At 52.4% G+C, this 19,962-nt stretch overlaps 2 protein-coding genes across 38 annotated transcripts in view; one reads left to right on the plus strand and one right to left on the minus strand.

Annotated features, from left to right (window-relative positions):
* LOC147571616 (uncharacterized) overlaps positions 1-19,962 on the plus strand; it is a 624,145-nt gene that overhangs the window by 569,193 nt on the left and 34,990 nt on the right. Inside the window, exon 9 of one of the 36 annotated variants that reach the window (XR_015247226.1) lies at positions 19,676-19,700. The exons of 34 other annotated variants lie outside the window; for them this stretch is intronic. The gene's annotated coding sequence lies outside the window, so the exon portion shown is untranslated. Of the gene's footprint in view, positions 1-19,675; positions 19,701-19,962 lie in introns of those variants that run through there. One more of the 36 variants, XR_015247232.1, reaches the window with a different exon arrangement.
* Positions 1-19,962, minus strand: part of LOC147571620 (uncharacterized) — a 382,686-nt gene that overhangs the window by 289,892 nt on the left and 72,832 nt on the right. The window lies entirely within an intron of this gene.

Raw genomic sequence — 19,962 nt, forward strand, 5'->3', positions numbered from 1 at the left:
AGGCCTCTGCTTGGCCTTGACCATCACCCTCGCGCATCCTCACCCTGACTCCGAAGGAATGTGTTCTTTAGTCTATTTTACCAGTGAACAGTCCGCGGCCTGGAGAGATGAAAGAGCTTGTTCGCGGTGATAGCGTTTGGTACTGAGAACCTATGGAAACTTCTGCCATGGGCATTTTTTTAAGGCCAAGAATTGATTGACAGCCCTGGGATGAGGTGTAGAACTGTGTTAGAAATTGCTAGAAAAAGACAGGAAAAAGGGAAATGTTGGGGTGCACCATAGAGATTGTCCTACTGATATGTCAATTGCTATTTGATTCCCCAAAGAGGATAATCACAACATTCTAGCCGAGGTGGTAGGTGGGCTTGGCATCGGGAGGCCAGGATCCTCTTGGACCATCCGTAGGATGCGAGAAGCCCTCTTGGTGGCAGGAAGACTTGACTTTTCCTAACCTTGCCTAACACTCTTTGAGGAGCACTGATGGAAATGAGGAAGGGGTCCGGGTGAGGCTCGGGGAGAATGCCACCTGTCTCTTGGGGCTGGGATGCCAGTGCTGATGCCCTCTTCGAGGGACATGCCATGACAAGCCACAGGGAGACTTGGTTAGTGGCTTCCATAAGAAGAGAGGACTGGGCTGGACCTGACCCCGTGGCCGGAGCTGCCCACCGGTTGCCTCACAGGCCCTGGCGTCTAGAGCCCACGCTCTGCTGTCAGGATGTCCCGTCAGCCTCCTCTCTAAGATCTGTGGCTCAAGCCCCTTAATGACAGGCTGGCGGCCTAGGAAGCAGACGATTAATACGAGGTGGTGTTTTCTCTAGGGGCCCAGGGACTCCTAGAAAGACCACTGCACACTCATCCTCTTGATGAGATGGTGCCTTCTCTGGCAGATGGGCACCTCTGCCCCTCCTGCCCTAGCTCACTGCCCCCTCAGAACCCTGCAGTGGTGTTTTCCTGCACTTGGGGCAACATCCAAATTCTGCCATGCTCTATATACAACCCTGACTTTTCTCTCCTATGCTCTGCCTGTCACTCTTGGCCACACTGACCTTCAGGCAGCTCCTCCACGCGCAGAGTTCATTCTTGCCTAGGGGCCTTGAATCGGGCCCTTCCTTCTGCCTGGATGCCCCTCCTCCTTCCACCCAGCTATCACCTTTCAGTTTATCACCTTGTTTCTCTCAGGCTCGCCTGCCTGCTCCCTCACAGAATTCTCTCCTTGATTTTTCCCTTCCCAGCCTCTCTGTTTGTGGTGATTTTCTTCTGTGCCTGAGTAGTGTCTGTCTCCCGCAGGTCTGAGGCTCCAAAAGCCTGCCCCCACCCCGCCCTCCCACCCCCCCCCACCCACCCCCCCCCCCCCCGCTGGTGCCACGGGTGGCACATAGCAGGGGCTTGGGAATGACTGGTGAGTGAATAAATCAATGGTCCCAGGATGGGCTGGTGGTGGACCAGGCGGGTGGTGTCTTGGGTTGCCCAGGGCGGACAGCAGTGAGAGTTTGGAGCTGCCTGGCCCTCAAGGAGCTGCCATTTTTGGAGCAGGTGGTTATGAGCTTCTCCTTGGAGGAGGGGCAGGGCCAGGGGGTGGAGGCCACCATACCCTTTGGGAGGCTGTGAACACAGTGGCTGCTTCTGCCCGGCTCCCTTCCCCTCCGTGGTTTTAGGAACCATTGGCCAGCGCTTGGGAGAAGCCTGGATTTGGGCTCAGGGTGCGGCTCAGTTCTGTGTAGTGCTCACCCTGCGACCTTGGGCCGGCCCCAGGGTCCAGGTGGGTGCGTAAGGGCCGCCTCCCCCGCCCCAGGGTGCGGCACAGCTGGGGTCAGTGGGCGGGCTGCCTCGTGCCCTTGTGCCTGTGGGCTGTTCACAGCACCTGGTCCCTTCCTTGCATGTTCTTAAGCCGGGAGGACCCCGGGCTTCTGGCTTACAGTGCGGGTGCTCTGTCGGCTTCTCTGGTGCGTGTCCCCCCACTCCTATGTGGGGTGGCTTGGTGACTCCTGCAGGACACTCCCGGCTGGAGTCCCCGTGAGTGATCAGTGGGGCTCAGCATTTGTAACTCTCACACAGAGAACGCCCAAACCACGGGTTCCCACAGAGGGGGTCAGTCCGACCCCGGAGGAAATAGGTAAGGGCGGTGGTGTTCCTCACGCTGTCTCCTTGCTGGCCTCTGCACCATCTGAGAGTAGGGTGGCCTTCTTTCAGGTGTTGGAAGCGGGGATTTAGCATGAATGAAGGCAGAGCGTTCTCTGGGGCTGCTTTTTGTCTTGGGTACGTGATCCCCTATTGAGCCTGGGGGGCTGTTTCTGCCAGGATGGGGTTCTCTGCCTGTTGATGCAGTGCTTTCCCCTTTCTCGTCTCTACTCCCGGGAAAGGGAGCCAAGAGATTTGGCCGCACCAAGGGGAGGTGCTGGTCTCTTCTTGCTTCCTTTGAGGGATTTGATGGGATGCTGAATCGCCCCAACAGGGCGGGGGTTGGGGGCAATGGGTGGAGGCAGGAGTAGGAGGTGGGAAGGTAATGGCCTTCTAGCTCCTGCCACCTGGTGTTTTCCAGTAATCTCCTTTGTTCCCCATAACTGCCGCAGGAGGGGGAATGTTGTTCTTGCTACCTTACCGATGAGGAAATGGGTCCAACGAGGTTAAATCACTTGCCCAAGGTAGAACAGCTGGTAACTGACCTAAGCTCCTGGGACCATGGAGCAGAAGTGTTTGTTTTTGGCTGTGTTGCGCTGCCTCCCGGGGAAATCGGTAACTACTGAGAACCTACTGTGTGTGTAAGAGATGGTCACATTCTATCAATGATTTCCTCTCCCTTAGTCCCCAAGGTCAGCCTGCGGTAGCCCAAGTGGTGCAGTCCCCGTTGGCAACTGGAAGGCTCCGAGAGAACAATTAACTCGGTTCTGAGCTGGATTTGGTCTCAGGGTGGGGCTGATCCCAGAGACGGCTTCAGAGGCTAAGAGGGCCTGTGTCCTTGCTGAGTTCCAGGTGGGCCTGCTGGGGGTGCTGGGAAGTCAGGGAGGGGTGCTGTCAGCTGCAGGCACTTGACAGCCCCCTTCATGGTGGTGTAAGTAAGCTTATTTTCTTCCTGTACCAGGTGGTCGGGAGGTGAGTGGTTGATGGCATCGTTCAGCCTCTCAGGGCTACTCAGGGCTCACGTTTCTTCTGCCCCATCTTCTTTATTTTTGATTTAAAACATGTTTATTTTTGAGAGAGGGAGCGTGAATGGGAGTGAGCCTGAGTGGGGAAGGGGCAGAGAGAGGGAGACAGAGGCTCCCAAGCAGGCTGCTCACTGACGGCACAGAGTCCGATGTGGGGCTTGAATTCACGAACCATGAGATGATCATGACCTGAGCCGAAGTCGGATGCTTAACTGACTGAGCCACTCAGGTTCCCTTCTTCATTATTTTTATTGAAGTGTAATTAACAGTGCAATATTAGTTTCAGGTATATACTATCCAACAACTCCATTTCTCAGTGCTCATTAAGATAATCGTACTCTTACTCCCCTTTATCTGTTTACCCACTTAACCTTTGGCAACCACCAGCTCTTTGTATTTGAGAGTCTGTTTCTGTCTCTTTGTCTTTTATTTCTTAAGTTCCACGTGCAAATTGGTGCAGCCACTGTGGAGAACCACATGGGGGATCCTCTAAAAATGAAAAATAGAAATACCGTGTGCTCTGGTAATTCCACTCCTGGGTGTTTACCTAGGGAAGATAAAAACACTCACCGGAAAAGATCTTTGCACCCGCCCCCGAATGTTGATTTCAGTGTTTCTTAAAACAGCCAAGCTACAGAAGTTGCCCCAAACTTCTTAAGTTGTTACTTTTTATCCTCCTGTTCATTGCCTCCTGTTTGCAAGCTGGCTGCTGCTGTGGAGACTACCAGACCCCTTTTCAAGCCGGAAGCCAGGGAGAAAGCGTAGCCCCTGCTGTTTCTTCCTGGGAAAATAAAAGCCCTCACACCAGTCCCTCTAGTAGACGTCCTTTTATAACTTGGTGACCAGAACTGAGCCACATGGTCCCCTCCAGATACACGGAAAACTGTCAGGCACTGTGCTAGACTGGACATTCAGAGAGGATAGGCTTCTCTCTGCTCCTACAGATCTCCCCCTCAAGCAGGGGAGGTTGTTAAAGTTGAGGTCCTCCAGCTGCCCCAAGGTGGAGAATTGGCTTCATCTTGTCGAGTCCAGAAGGCTTCCTCCGGGACGGGGTGTATAAGCCAAGTTTTAAAGGTGAGATAGAAGTGAAAGGCATTCAATTCAAGTCACTATTTTCAGCGTCCAGTTGCTTTCTTCCTCCAATCTGGCTGGTTCTGCCCATCCTACTCTGAGCTCTGGAGTCTCCATTCCCTGTCCCGGGGGCAGCTTGACCTGTAACTCCCATCTCTTTCCTGTGTTCTGCCTGATGTTGGAGACGAGCCCTTCAGCCAAGTCATTGGTGCACTGAGAGAGCAGCTGCCTGGCACGCAGCCACGGAAAACCCTGCAACTCAGGGACACTGTGGTGCACTAGGTGTCAGGAGTGTCCAAAGATTGCCACTGTTTGTTGGCCTCTTGTGTTCTGAATGTCTCTTGTCCCTCTGCCTTTTGGGGCCTTCCTCGCCTTAACTGTAAGGCTTGGGAGCGTTATTCTGCTTCCCTTCCCCGCTGTCCGTGACTGAGGAGGCAGCTTGTGGGGTGACACTTAGCCAGACGTTAGCATCCCATCTTTATTTATATATTTCTTTTTTAAATTTTTTTTTCACATTTATTTATTTTTGAGACCGAGAGAGACAGAGCGTGAATGGGGGAGGGTCAGAGAAAGGGAGACACAGAATCTGGAACAGGCTCCAGGCTCTGAGCTGTCAGCACAGAGCCCGACGCGGGGCTTGAACTCACTGACCGTGAGATCCTGACCTGAGCCGAAGTCAGCCGCTTAACCAACTGAGCCACCCAGGTGCCCCGGCACCCCATCTTTAATCCACAGAGTGCCTCCTGTCCTCTCTCCTGTCAGATCACCTCTAACTTTGGAGGTGGATTGTAGGTGCCATCATGCCCACTTCAGAGCCGGGAAACTGAGACTCCAGATAGGTGACACGCCCGTGGTGGCACAGGAAATCTGTAGTAGAGCTGGGACCAGAGCTGGGCCCATCCTGGCGACATGGAGTTCGCAGGTTGGGTAGCAGATCTCGAAGTGTCCAAACACAGAGCAGGACGGCAGAGGGCTGCAGACTCCGTCTGGTGTGACGTTGGCCTGTGTCCTCTCAGGAGTTGTGCGCTTCTAATTAATTGCAGATTATGTGTGTGGATCTGTCCGAGAATTGGCCATGCACAGCCTGAGGGCGGAAGGAAGCTGTGCGGCTGCTGTCTTAATTATTTATGGGTATTTCACATGCAGTTGTTCTTCCCTGCCATCAGTTAACCGCACCACTGCGCTGAGTGTGAGGCCCGTTGCAGCCGATGTTGGTGTTGGAGCCCTTGGGGCGGTGGCTGACTGGGCACTCCCGACAGGTCCAGGTCCTGTTTACGCTGCTCACATTTCATGGTCCCGCTGAATGTAGCCGGTGGGTAGGAGCAGCTGACGGGGCTGCGGGTGGTCTGTGTTTGCCTGCAGGAGGCTGAAACTTGGCCAGGCCCCTCTGCTGTTCCCGAAGAGCCCCAGCATTGCAGAGCTAGGAGGGGTTCTAGAAGACCAGTGTGTCTAACCAACTCACTTTCAGATGGGATGTCTCAGACCCCAAGGGACTGTGAAATGCCTAAAGCACCTTGCTGTTTAGCTACAGAGCCAGCCAAGGGCCCGGAATCGGTATTTGTTACTTGTCCTGCTGACAGCCTTTAATGGTCCCATGTGTCTCCCAGCTCACTGGACCCTTTGGCTCCAGTGCCTACTCCTTGGAGGTTCCAAGGAGCAGCTTGTGGGGCAGGACCTGTTTGTTTGCAGGGGATGAGAACCTGCTTCAGTCAAGTAAGGGAATGTTCTTCTCCTGCCTCCTGCAGCATAGCAACCCTGGGATCAGATGGTCTGGGGTCTCGCTGATGAGGGCTCGGTGAGTAGAGGAGTAAGGAGGAGGAGCTGGGGAAGGCGTGTCGTGACCTCTGGCCCAGGACTCTGCCTAGACCCCGCTGAGGCTTTGTCGTCCGTGAAAATCAGGAATGTTGACCTTTTTTGGAGTGTATGTGTGGGGGGATGTAAAATACAGCCAGTATGGAGCCCTGGCCTCTTTGTGAGATCCCACCATGGGGTTGTGGGGTCGGGAAGATGTTAGGTATCGCATGGTAGTTGTGGCTGTGTCTCGTTGTCAAGTGGCCTGGGTTCAGATCTCTGCCTGTTTCCTTATTGATGAAGTGGGTTTGCTTCTAGAACGTGCTTCATAAGGCTGTTTGGAGGGCTTAACGAGACCATTTTTGCTGCGTTTGATCAAATGTCTGGTGTGAGGGGGCATGTATCCCTGGAAGGGCTCTTGAACTTTGTGTTTTTTTCCACCTGTAAAATGGGGGATGACCCCATCAGCCCCATGAAACCAGGAACTCCTTGGTTCCTTTGATACAGCAGAGCCCTGACCTTTGCTCCATGGTCAGCAGTAGAGACAAAATTGTCACGTGCAGGAGAAGGGCTAGACCCTGGGGCCCTGGCCCATCTCTTTAGGTGTTTCCCTTCTGACTTGCTGGCCAGTCACACTGAAACCCCAAGCTGCCTCTAGGGGCGCTGTGTCCCCTTTAAGTTGTAGCCCTGCCAGGGACTGCCTGCTCTCCATGAACACCTGAGAGTGGGCTGGAGTGGTTAATAGGGCTTGTCTGAGTGTTGGGGTACATGTGCCCTTCACCTTTCCCTGAAGGGGAATCCTTCAGGACAAAGGACCGAGCCCTCCCCATCTGCCTGTGCCACCTGGTGATTGGGAACACAGGCTCTCGGCCTTGCCGGCTTCTCCAGTTTCCTAGCTGTGTGACCCTGAGCAGGTTCTTTAACCTCTCTGAGCCTTTGTTGGCTGATCTGAAAAATAGGAACAGTGGCAGCTTATAGTTCTGTGGGTTGTCGGGGGGCTCGATTGAAGTAACGTCTGCAAAGTTCTCTGGACAGTGGCTGGCCCCCACCGGGAGCTTTTGAATGATGGCACGTGCCATTGCTGGTCTGCTCAGTCCTCTGCCACTTGAGGTCTCCTGTCCACAGACTGCATGTTGAGATCGGCTGAGCTTTACATGGACACTAACGCTCAGGTTGCACTTCTGGAGATTCTGGCTTAGGTGCTCTGTGATGTAGTCTGAGCATGGGTGGTGGGGTGTGTCTGCACTTTTTTTTTTAATACTTTTTTTTAAAGTTTATTTTTGAGAGAGAGAGAGAGAGAGAGATAGCATGAACAGGGGAGGGGCAGAGAGAGAGAGAGAGAGAGAGAGAGGGAGACGACCAAGGCAGGCACCGCACTGCCAGCCCAGAGCCTGATGTGGGGCTCAAACTGACGAAACTGAGATCATGACCTGAGCTGAAACCAAGGGTCAGACGCTTAACTGACGGAGCCACCCAGGTGCCCCATGTTTTTAATAGCTTCCTAGGTGGTTCCAACATGCAGCACAGCCAGGCTGGAGAGTCATTACCCTCCTAACCTCTGCTGTCCCCTGCTCTTTCCCAGGGTGGCGCTGACACCACCTTCCCTCGGCACGTGGGTGCTCCCTCACCCTGCTTAGGCCTTGCCGTGTCCAGGCCCTGGAGAGTAAGATCTGGGGAGGGAGGCTTTGCTTTTCCCAGGGGTCGAAGCCAGGGAAGCCACCTCTGTCAGCAGAGACTTGATTCTCTGTCCACACCCATGATTGAGCACCGGGGCACAATTCTTGCACCTGTAGAAAAACTGCGCCAGACAGAATGGGGTGGGGGTGTCCTTTTGTCTTTGTACGTGAACGTTGTGGGTGCTGACCAGATCTGGGTCAGTCCCAAGAGACTGTTTTCCAGGGAGGGTCTCCTTCGGATTTCTACATGTTTGTGACATTGTGGGAGCAGAGAATTCTGGCAGTGGTGTCTCTGGAGTGGCGGGGAGGGCGCGGTGCTGACAGTGTTGTGTTCCTTACGGTGAGAATCCTCTCCTGTGGTGGAGATCGTGTTCTCCACGACTGCAGAGGAAGACAGGGGTTTGTCCGTTTACCCAGGGCTCAGAGACCCGCGTGGCTTCAGGGGTCAGGCCAGTAAAACCTCAGGCTGGGGTGGGGCCCAGGGGGAAAGGACATGCTTTAAGATGTGTTTTTGCCGGGCCTCCCGCACAGCCCAGTGCAGGTGGGTAATCAGGTGGAATCCCACTGTCACAGCAGTAGGATGAAGTTAGTGGTGCCAGGTGAGTACCTCTGTGGAATGTCCCATCTCCTTCTGGACACTTGCTGATCCAGCTGTCAAGCACCGAAGAGCAGATAGGCCTTGCTTTCCATAGCTTCACGTTTCTGTGACACCATCCAATTAACACCTGTATTCTACTTGTCACTTTAAAACCAGACACTTGTACTGGTTTCTACTTGGTGTTTCTCACCGGGCCCTTTCTTTATAAAACACTTCAGCCCCTAGCACCGAAGGGGAAGAGCCCAAGCTCCAGGTAGGATGGTGAAGTAAACGGCGTGACTCTCCCTGCGGTAATCCCTTGAGGTGAGCAGCTGCCTTCTCCCCCTTTCGTCTCCACTGCCTGTCTTCGTCTCCAGAATCCATTTTTGAACTGGGTCTCTAGTGGTTTCTTGTTGGAAAACTACTCGGCAGTGAAGGATGAGGAAAATAAGGACGGTAAGAATTGACCAGGCTGGGTGGTGAGGGCCCAGGTATCTTCCACATGCATCTGAGCTCTTCTGTGAGGTGCGGCGGTTCTAAACAACTCCTGCCTTGCTGTGGAAGCCGGTTTGGCAGTTCTTAAAGTGCAGTAGAATTCCCCTGTGACCCCACAATTCCACTCCTAGGTGTCTACCCCAAAGAGTTGAAAGTAGAGAATCAAGTCCATGTATGCAAATGTTCACGGTAGCTCTATGGACGATCCCCCAAAGGTAGAAACAACCCACTCGTCCATCGAAAGGTGAATGGGCAAACCACATGTGGTTTATCCCTACAGTGCACTGGTGTGCAGCCGTACAAAGGAAGGGGTCCTGGACACCAGGATGAGCCTCGGAAACCTCCCAGGTGGCACAAACCGGTCTCAGAAGGTTATGTGGTGTAGGCTTACGCTTGTGGACTGACTAGGAGAGGAACTTCCGTAGGGCCAGAAGGGAGATGGGTGGTTGCTGGGTGGGGGGACTTAGGGGAGAAAGTGGACATTGAGAATTTGGGTCCAGAACACTGCAATAAAACAAATGCCAGCACCAGGTGGCTCAAAGGAATCTTTTGGTTTCCTAGTGGGTATGAAAGTTATCACTAGACTGGAGTCTGTCATGCGCAATAGCATTTCATTGAAAAAATATGCACATACTGTATATGTGCACATACTGTAATTAAATAAAAAAATGCACATACTGTAATTAAGCACTGATGGTTTTTAACATTTTTAATATATTCATTTCACTTTTGAAAGAGAGAGACAGAGCACGAGCAGGGAAGGGGCAGAGAGAGGGGGAGACACAGAATCTAAGGCAGGCTCCAGGCTCCAAGCTGTCAGCACAGAGCCCAACAAGGGGCTTGAACCCATGAACCACGAGACCATGACTTAAGCCAAAGTCAGATGCTTAACCAACTGAGCCCCCCGGGTGCCCCTGCCTTACAGAGTTCTTAAACTGTCATGTGCAGAGGGCAGCTCCTGGGGAACTTGGTAAATATGCTGCTTCTCAGGAGAGACGAGGGCTCCTTTCTTCAGGAGCTGTTGCCCTGGATCTAGGATGGTCCCCACATTTGCTCGTCTAGATACGTGACTCTAATGCACTTAGTGTGTCGACTGCAACCCACTGCTTCTTGAGAAGTCCGTACTCTGTTCAGAACTTTGACTTGATGCAGTAAGAAAATTAAACCTAGGAAAAAAGAAGCCCTGTGCTGGGCTTGTGTCCGATTCAAGAACCTCAACGCTGTAAAATACATTTTGGAGTGTGGGCACTTTTGGATTTCTTCTCTGGCAAATGGGTACACGGAACCCTTGACGTACAGCATAGTTTCTTTGCAGCAGCTGAAGTTCCCTGTCCTAAGACAGAGGCTGAGAGTTCTGAGCCAAAGCAGAGTATGTGCCTCCAGGATGCCAAGACAGCCCTGAAATGGATTAGAGCTGAGACCGTGTAGCATATTTTGTACACCGTGTAGTAGCAATTGTTCCTGTTGTTATTACCGGGAGTGTAGTTCAAGACCATCTGCTTTGTCTGTGGGTCCTCTGTCAGCAGAAGGTTTTTATGAAAGCCTTGGGTATCGGCCTGCCCTGATCTAGGCTCTGTTGCTTATTCAAGCACCGTAGTTTACACTTTTCCCTCAGAAATGCTAGTGAGCACCTGCTCTGTGCCGGGCACTGTGAAGCAGCCCCATTAAAAGCGGCTCTTTTGGGGGTACGTGGGTGGCTCAGTCGGTTAAGCGTCCCGACTTCCGCTCAGGTCATGATCTCATAGTTCATGAGTTCAGGCTCACTGCTGTCAGCCCAGAGCCCGCTTGGGATCCTCTGTCCCTCTCTCTCTCTGCCCCTCCCCTGCCCATCCTGTCTTTCTGTCTCTCAAACTAATAAACTTAAAAACAGAAAGTTGCTCTTTCAAAGAGCTTTTACCTGATTTTCACGTGATACCCTCTATTAGTCCAGCAAAGTGGGACTCACTGTTCAACCCCAGCTAGTTGCTGACTCACGCTGAACTACTGAGTGTGTGCCCTTGTCAGGCTGTGGTAGTTTGGGGTTTCTTAACCAGTGTTGGATGACATGTGGTGCGTGGTGAGCTGGGGCAGGGGCAGGGACGGGTAAGAGAGGGAGAAAGTCCGTTCTGATCTACGATTGCCTTGGCTTCTGGTGTTACAGGGCTGGAGCTACAGATGTGTACCAGCTTCCCAGATTTGAGGTGGGAATTCAGAATGCAATATAGCCTTTTTAGTTTGAGGATATCAAGGGTTTTTTTAAGTCTTTTGGCAACAACTTCTTTATGAAAGCGTGAGTACTCATCAGTTGGGAAAAGAGTAAAAAACTGTTTTAAGCCCTAAATGCCTTCAAGGCTGAATAGATGGCTAAGGACTGTGTTGGGATCCCCACCTTCATTATTGGGGAAACACCTCTCGGAGTAAGAAAAAAAAAAGGGACCTTCAGAATGGATTGTTGACACCCTTTAATTTTCTGGATCTTGGATTTCAGATTCTGACTTTCTTCCTTTTTTTTAATTTATTTTTATTTTTTTTTCCCAACGTTTTTTATTTTTTTTGGGACAGAGAGAGACAGAGCATGAACGGGGGAGGGGCAGAGAGAGAGGGAGACACAGAATCGGAAACTGGCTCCAGGCTCTGAGCCATCAGCCCAGAGCCCGACACGGGGCTCGAACTCACGGACCGCGAGATCGTGACCTCAGCTGAAGTCGGACGCTCAACCGACTGCGCCACCCAGGCGCCCCCTTCCTTTTTTTTTTTTTTTTTTTTAAAGAATGGTGTAATTCCTCCAAGAAAACTATGGTTTAATCAGCAAAATCGGGAGTAGGATTTTGGTGGCCTCATGAAATAACTGAAGGAAGGGTTTTGTTTTGTTTTTTGTTTTTTGTTTTTTCCTAATGTGGTCCAGAAGTGAGGTTGGGTTATTCTCCCCGCCAAGTGCCAGTTTTCCTTGGTGAGGTCCTATTTCCCGACAGCTTACGCCTGCCCCTGAGTTTTTGGATCTCTGTCCTCCCAGGGTGTGTGGTCTGCTCTCCCTCCAGCCCTAGAGCTGTGGTATAAGGGCTTCCATGTCTACAGAGAACTGGCTGGACAGTGAAGCTCACAGCGTGACTCTTCGAGGGTGTGAGAGCAGTTCTGTTAAGGAGTCGAGGCAAAGACTCTCTTCTCCAGCGCAGGGCACTTACACTTACAGAGGGAGGGTGAGCAGGAGATCGCTCTCTGGACACGTGTTTTCCTCTCAGGCTTCGCTGAATGTTGAAGCAAAGTATGACAAGTCGGTCTCTTGCCTGGAGGGGGCTGAGGAGCAGGTGATCCCACTCATATACCTGATAGGTTGTGTCAGCAAGACTGGCTCATTCTCTCAAGAGTGGACTCACATTAGCCAGACATGCAGAGAATGATGTACAATCAGAAGACCAGCTTCCCCATCAGCGGTGAGAAACCAGAAGGCCCAGATCTGATGCTCAGGCACATCATGCCTGTGGCCTTAACAACTTGGGGAGCTGGAGTCTGCCCTGATGGTGGCCTGTTGAGTCAGAGAAGGGGGGCTGGTTGGGTGCTTCAGCTCTCGAGTGGCTTAATGTGTCCCAGACCTGGTGAGGGAAAGGTCTCGACCCGGGCAGGCCTTTACTTGGAGACACACTGTCACCTTCTGGCCTTTATGTTCTGGCCTGTATCTTCTTTTCAGCTTGTGGCTTAACAGGGTTCTGTGCTAATTGTATCAGGTGGTTGTTGATGGTGAGAGAGAAAGAGAACGTGAGCTTCTGAGATAATTACTTTGTCCTTGCCTCCTAACCAGTAGCCAGCAGATGACTTTGTTTCAGCTTAGTTAATAGTTAATGATAGGGGCGCCTGGGTGGCTCAGTCGGTGAAGCATCCGACTTCGGCTCAGGTCACGATCTCACAGTCCGTGAGTTCGAGCCCCGCGTCGGGCTCTGGGCTGATGGCTCAGAGCCTGGAGCCTGCTTCCGATTCTGTGTCTCCTTCTCTCTCTGCCCCTCCTCCATTCATGCTCTGTCTCTCTCTGTCTCAAAAATAAATAAAAACGTTAAAAAAAATTTAAAAAAAATAGTTAATGATAGCTCTTTTCCATGTCCTTCCAGTTCCCTGTAAGACATAGACACAGGACTCTCCAGGAAACTACAGCTTAACCTGCAGCCATAGTCACCCTCCCTAACACGCTGCCCCCCACGTGTAGACCCAGAGACTCCCCTTGTGAGGGGTTGTCAGATCTGCAGAATTCCTTCTCTCCCAGTGGGGGCTGGGAGGGAAGAGAGTCCATGAGGGGAGGTAGTGGTCTCTTCAAATGAACTCCATCCGATCGAGAATCTCCCCAACTAGCTACGAGGTGGGGGATGAGGCTGAGAGGATTTCGCTGGTGGAAGTCTCCGCGGGGAAACACAGGCCCTGAATGGAGTCCATCTGTGAAGAGCTGTGAGGGCCACAGCCAGGGAGAGGCCTCTGGAGGGAGATGTTGGCAGGGTTAGGTCGGGAGCATGGCGTAGTGAGAGGGCTTCTCCTCTGTTGCATCGGCTATCCGGAGAAAGAAGGAAGGCTTGTTCTGTCATGGGCTGGTGTCTTTGTCCAAGGTGCCACTTGGTCCTGCCCATGACCTGTGAGGGAGACGGTCATGGCCACAGCCTTGGGGGGACCTGGCTTTCTACCTGATGATCTCAAGATGGATGTGGGTGGATGCATGACTTCTGTGTAAGAACGCTGAGGACTCCCCTGTACGACTGACTTAGGGGCCATCTGACCTTTTTGTGACTCTGTATCATCTTCTGTAAAAGGGGAATTGCAGTAGTAACTTCCTCACAGTGTTTGGGGGAAAGAGGACGTGGATTAGTACGAAGCACTTAGAATCCTGTCTGACTTGTAACCATTCAGTACATGTCAGTAATTGATGTTATTGTCGCTCCCTGTACATCTCACAGCCCTATAGGGACAGCTTTGTATGGTCCTAAAGTTAGGATTAAAACAGTTTGTACTACATAAGCCATTGTGAGGATTATACATTAAATGAGGTAGTTGAGATAACTTGCTTGTATCACAGTCTGGGATCTAGAATATACTGCGGTGGGCAGAATGATGGTCCCCCAGGGACATCCATGTCCTGACCCCCAGAACCTGTGAATATGCTACCTGCTCTGGCAAAAGAGACGTTTCAGCTGTGGGTAAGTGAAAGATTTTGATGATGGGAGATTATCGTGGTTATCCAGATGGCTCCAGTGTAGTCAAAGGGTCCTCACAAAAGGAAGGAGGAGGGTCCGAGAGGTAGAAGATGTGACAACAGAAGCCGCAGAGGTCAGAGCGATGCGGGCCCCCAGCTAAGGAGTGTGGGTGTCCTCTAGAAACTGGGAAAAACTGGGGAATGGGCTCTGCCCTAGAGCCTCCAGGGGGAGCATGGCCCTGCGGATGGGCTGACTGTAGCCTGTAAGACCTTCGAGACTTCAGACCTCCTGAGCCGTGAGGTAATAAATTTGTGTTGTTCTAAGCGACCGAGTTTGTGGTTGTTACAGCTGCCATAGGAAATGAACACAGCTAGTGAGCTGAGCTGAGCTGAGGTACTGACTTGACCGTGGATGGGCCCCGGGACCATCGTCATCACTGTCTTAATGGAGTCTGAGCTGGGGCGCTGATGCTTTGAGGGGCTGGGTTTTTTTGTCAGAGGTCCCCCAGTGGATGAAATGGGACCTCAGAGGAGAGCTGTGGCCTTTGGTGGGCAGCACACATGGGACAGGAAAGCCCACTGCCTCTGGCCCAGGCCTGTGCATGGTGTGCGTGTCTGGACCCGGGCACACCCTCGCCCCACCCTGGGGTCTCCGGTGCCAACCCCTGTGTTCCTGTCACCGCCTGCCCTGGACACTGGAGGTGAGGCCCCCACCCTGTGTGGTTGGGGTCTCGCTGTCTAGTGAACCCTTGGGGTTACTCTTCGGGTGTGGTCAGTGGTTGTGTGTGCAGTTGATGAGGCTGCTTTCTCAGTGTCCCATGGGATTTCTTACGGAGTCTTTGCTGCTCAGCAGAACCTTGCTTGGTATTGACCTTCTCTCGGGCTCCCCTGAGGAGCATTTACCTGTGAATCAGAGCTGGCTCTCTGGGCTAAGGAGGAGCAATGATCCTGCTGGGGCACCCTTCTTTCCTGTTCGGGCTTAGGAGGCTCAGGCCACCGTAGTTCTCTTCTCTCCGTGTGAGGCCGTCACATACAGGGAAGAGCTGAGTTCCTTTGAGCGTGCGTATCCAGCCATGCTTGACACGACCGTGCAGCCCTGAGCTCCCACCCTCCTTCCCCTCTTTGCTTTCAATCTTGAGTTGGGTCCCCGTAGCTCATATGCTTGTGCAACTGATTAGCTCTTTACTGGATCCAGAGTCCATCCTGTCCTTGTGAAGGGCTCTTATTTCTCGGAGTCTGTTTTTCCAAATACACATGCCTGTGGTGTGTTGGGGGCTCTTGCTCCTGCCCTTCCCCTCATCGGGTCCCCTCTGCTGTCCTCCTCTGCCTTGGCCACCGTCGTCTTACCCTATAATGATGGATTTAAGGCTGCACACTCTCGTCGGTGGCTCCATGTAATTAATGTGTCATGGGCTCGGGAACAGAGGGCTCTCTTGCTACTGGCCATCAGAGTAATCAGCGGCAAGGCTGGAGGTACAGTGGGAGGAACTTGACAGATGAGGGAGGCTTGGGAGCAGTTTAAAAAATTTCAGAAACAGAAGAAGGGGAAAAAAAGGAAGTCCTCAGCCTCTCTGATGGGTTGCGTGTCTGCCTGTGTATAGCCTGCTCACTGATGCCCCATTGAACATGGTGTGTGCTTCATGCTCTCAGGGGCCTCCATTTCCCTGGCCTCCCAGCACAATTGATGCCCCGTTTCTATGGAGATGAATGGCCATGGGCGGGGTATTCCTAGAGCCTGCCTGTGCCGCTGGGCGTGGGGGGCTTAACTTTGTATCCTGTAGTGTAAACCATGGCAGGCATGGGCCGTTTCCACTTGGGCGGCCTCGCATCCTGCCCCCGATGTGCACAGAGGCAAAGATGTCTTGATCTGCGTTGGGCTGCTCTGGTCACTCCTGACTCTGCTCATGTTTGTGTGCAGTGGGACAAACGTGGAACCTCGTGGAAACACTCACCCGATCCCATCTCTCTGCTCTTTAAAACCCACTCCAGGGGCGCCTGGGTGGCTCAGTCGGTTGAACGTCTGACTTCAGCTCAGGTCACGATCTCGCGGTCCGTGAGTTCGAGCCCCGCGTCAGGCTCTGGGCTGATGGCTCAGAGCCTGGAGCCTGCTTCCGATTCTGTGTCTCCCTCTCTCTCTGCCCCTCCCCCGTTCGTGCTCTGTCTCTCTCTCTGTCTCAAAATAAATAAATGTTAAAAAAAAATTAAAAAAAAAAAAAAAGGACCCACTCCAGACCTTTTGATGCTGGCCTCCAGTGCTGGCTGTGGCTGGGTCGTTCCAGTGTTCCAACCCCACCTCTTCCTGGCCTGCCCCAGCCCCCCACCACACTGTCCCCCAGCCACCCTGGCCATCAGGCTCTTCCTCAGCTGCACCAGGCTGGTTCCTACCTCAGTGCCTCGGTGGTTGTTCCTTTGCTGGAATGCTCTTTACCCGTGTCTACACAGCTGACTCCACCCTGTCAAGCAGGGCTCTGCTCAGGGGTCACCTCCTCTGACCGCCCTGTCTCGTATTGTGTCTTCCCCCTTAGTTTTTATCATGTTACTTCATTGCAGAGTGTATCAGGACCTTGGAGTATCTTGAGTTCACCCTCTCCTGTGCTTGCTGTCTGTGCCCCACTGTGCATTCCACAAGAACAGGGACCTTGTCTGTTCTCTCCTGCCCTGTGTTCAAAGTGCCTTGAGCAATACTTGACTCAGGTGCATGCTCCACGAATGTTGACATCAATGAGTGGAAATTTCAGGGGGGCTGTTGTAGGACCTGGCCTCGTGGCAGGTCAGGTGACAGAAGACCCATGGCTGCTCTGGAGAGCGCAGCCGTGGTCGAGGTGATGGGTAATTGCCACGTCACCGATGTGCTGGACCCCACCTAACCACGTCTGATACTCGCGCCTCCAATCAGATTCTTACCACATCTAGTTTGGTTTTCATGAGCACAGTTAGCACACAATTTCAACTCTCCTCTGGTGTCATCCTTCAGAGCTCTTAACTCCAAGAGTCCTGCAATCCAATCTTCTCTGGCCTAAAAAAACGTCTAGAAGTGCCTGTCTTTAGGGATGTCTTGATCCAGGGGTACAAATAACAGGACCCCCCCCCCCCCCCGCCATCCCCCATTTCTCAGGTCTGGTTTAACCCCACTTTTCTCCCCCTACTGGTACATGTTTGACCTTCAGGCTTCTGAGGGAGAAATCATCCCATTGCAGATGCTTGCTGACATTTCCGGTGCTGATGCTCCCCCTCCCCCCCCTCCCCCCCCCTCCCCCACCACCTTCGTGGCTGAGTCTAGGCTGTCAGCACCGCGTCACTGAGTGCTGTTGAGGGAAGACTGCACAGCCTGGGCTCCTGTGAGCCGCTGGGCCCAGCCCCCACGCCCCAGTGGATGCTGGCCTGTTCTCGGCAGGCCTTCTCACGCCGGCAAGAGGCTGCCAGCAGCTCTAGGTTTCATCTGGTCGGCAAACCAGCAGAAGAGAGCACTTCTCTTCCCCACCAGTTTCCATACGAACTACCCTGCCATCTTCCACGTGGAGCAGAGCCGAGTGGTGGTTTTCAGTCTTGGCTCCACACCGAATCACCTGGGGATTAAAACTTCCCATCCTTGCCCACCCGGAACCACTGCGTTGGTGGATTATCATGTGCAAACCAATGAAGTTCACGGTCAGCCAGTATGCTACAAATGTGACAGCACTCTGGCTCTTGACCAGCAGCAGTCGTTTCAGATCAATGAAAGCTGCGACTTTCATCTCCGATCCAGGTGTGGCCTCAGAACTTGTCTCCAAATAGGTTCCACCAATTACGAAGAGGGTGGGTGGTTAGGGGAGGTGGGTGTGCAAGGGAAGGTGTTCACCACTGCTGACTTAACAGGGTACTTGTACTGTGCCCCCCCCCCCGCCCCGCCCCAGATCCACAGTGGGTGTCAAGCACCTCTTCCTGGTTTCTCTAATCTTTCCCTTTCTCCGGGAGCATGGCCCTTCTCCTCTTTGCCCAGCATCCTCTCCCTCTGGGTGCCGCTCATGAAGCTTCAGTGTAGTCTGGCCTTGTGCCCCTGTCCTGATGGCTTTCGGATCCCTCCTCTTTGCTCATCCAGTTTCCTCTTCTGGAAGTGCCATTTCCCTTCTCCCTGGTCAGCCAGATGTTGCATTTATTTTAAGAGCCAGCTCTTCTCCTGTCCCTGTAAAGAAATCTAATCACACTGATCTCCCAGTTTCCTAATCTATTGCACTGACAAGCAGTAACCGAGCTCTGGCATTTGATTGCCCACTCTCATGAGTTTGTAGTCCTGTCCCGGTTATGTAGTGTGTCTGACCGCACAGAGGATCGTGACTTTAGTTTGTGTGTTGACCAAGGGCACAATAGGTATTTGATAAAACTTGTTGCCACACTCCATCCAAATACTCGTAGTGATTTTGGAGTAGGAGGCAAGTTGGCATAGAGGGGAGCAGTGTTACCTGAGAGAAGTTTGGGGAAGCAATGTTGCTTAATAAAAGGAAGAGAATAATTGTTCCCCCTTCTTCTAGGAGTGACCCACACCACTCTGCCCACAGCCCATGGGTGGGGTCTAGGCCTGGGGTTCCACCTAGATGCAGAGATGTCTGGGGAGTGTCCTGTCTGGCTGGGTGGCTGAATCCCAGCAGGAGTTGAGTACAAGGGAGGACGAACAGACGTTCATGCCAGTCATACTGGGCACTCGCTTGGATGCATGCGGCATCTGTCTCCGAAGCTAGTTGGGTGGCTCCTAAGAAAGGGACCTCATACCCAATATGCTCATTTGGGGACTTGTGCCCTGAGAGTCTTGGAAGGAGTGGTTGGTAACTTGTAAGGGTCTGCAGTAGAAAGAATGTCCGGGAATGTGGCAAAGCTATGTGTGTGAGGATAACTGATTACCTTGCCCGTCATGAATTGGGATGAAGAGGTCATGTACCTACCCTTCGTTGAATGATGTTTCTGGTGTCCGCTACAAATCTTGGCTTATTGATGGGAAGACAGGATACCCTGTGATTCACTCAACAGGTGGACATGTGCCAGGCACAGTTCTGGGAGTACTTCAGTGAATGACAGGTACAAGCTCTCCACCTGAGCTGACTGCCTAGTGGGGGACATGGACAGTGAAAAGGTAGACAGATAATTACAAATGCATGCTATGATGCCGCTCAGCCTTTTCTGATCAGGCCTTGGAATCACCTAGAAAAATAGTTGGTTGATAGTGAAAAGCTTCCATTCAGTGAGTATCTGTAACGTGCTGGACCTGTGCTAGGTTCTTCACCCTGTAGCATCTCTGTTGGCACCCCACTTTACAGATGTGAGGAAATCGAGGCTCTGAGAGACGGGTGTGCTCAAGGCCCCTGTACTAGGAGTCTCCAGAGAAACAGCTACATATATACACACACACATTTAAGCACACATGTATGCATACATACATACACACATGTATACACATTTACTTATTTACATACATATATACACACACAAACATAGGTCTATCGAGCTGTTGAAATTAACCTTTACAGTCCTCTGCCCAGAGGCCAAGCCAGGGTTCTTAGCTAGGTTTAGGCTGAGTGCATGCATTTCCTGCTTCTCCAGATATGTTCTGCTAGCCAGAGAATAGTGTCCTAGGTGGTAAAATCTGTTGCATCACCCTGGGTCTTAGAAGTTGTGTGTAGCCACTGACCAGGAGCTGCCTGCCTGTGGGGCAGCCTGGGGTGGAGTACCCCGGCTGGGTAGCATCTACCCTACCCCTTAACTTTATCCTAAAAAAGATCCATTCCCTTCCCCTCTTCTCCCCCAGATGACCGAAATCTAATTGTGTGCTGCCACATAGGGCTCCGGGTCAGAGCATGAGTGCCTCGGGACTGGCCACCACACTTGGGGAGAAACCACTTCTCAGTAGCGGTGGAGACGAGGCATGCTATTGGCATTGTTTTCTTCCTCCATGAAGGCTCGTCCTTCCGTAGTAAAAGGAGAGGAGGTGCGTGCAGAGGCCACAGTAGAACATGGAGGCAAAGGCAGGCTTGGGTTTTCCAGCCAGTGGGGTCTGGGATGAATCTCCACACTCTCCTTGACTAGTTCCAAATT

Source organism: Puma concolor, unplaced genomic scaffold (assembly GCF_028749965.1).
Source record: "Puma concolor isolate L17-30 unplaced genomic scaffold, mPumCon1.1.hap2 unalloc_scaffold_14, whole genome shotgun sequence".
In the NCBI taxonomy this organism is placed as follows: Eukaryota; Metazoa; Chordata; class Mammalia; order Carnivora; family Felidae; genus Puma; species Puma concolor.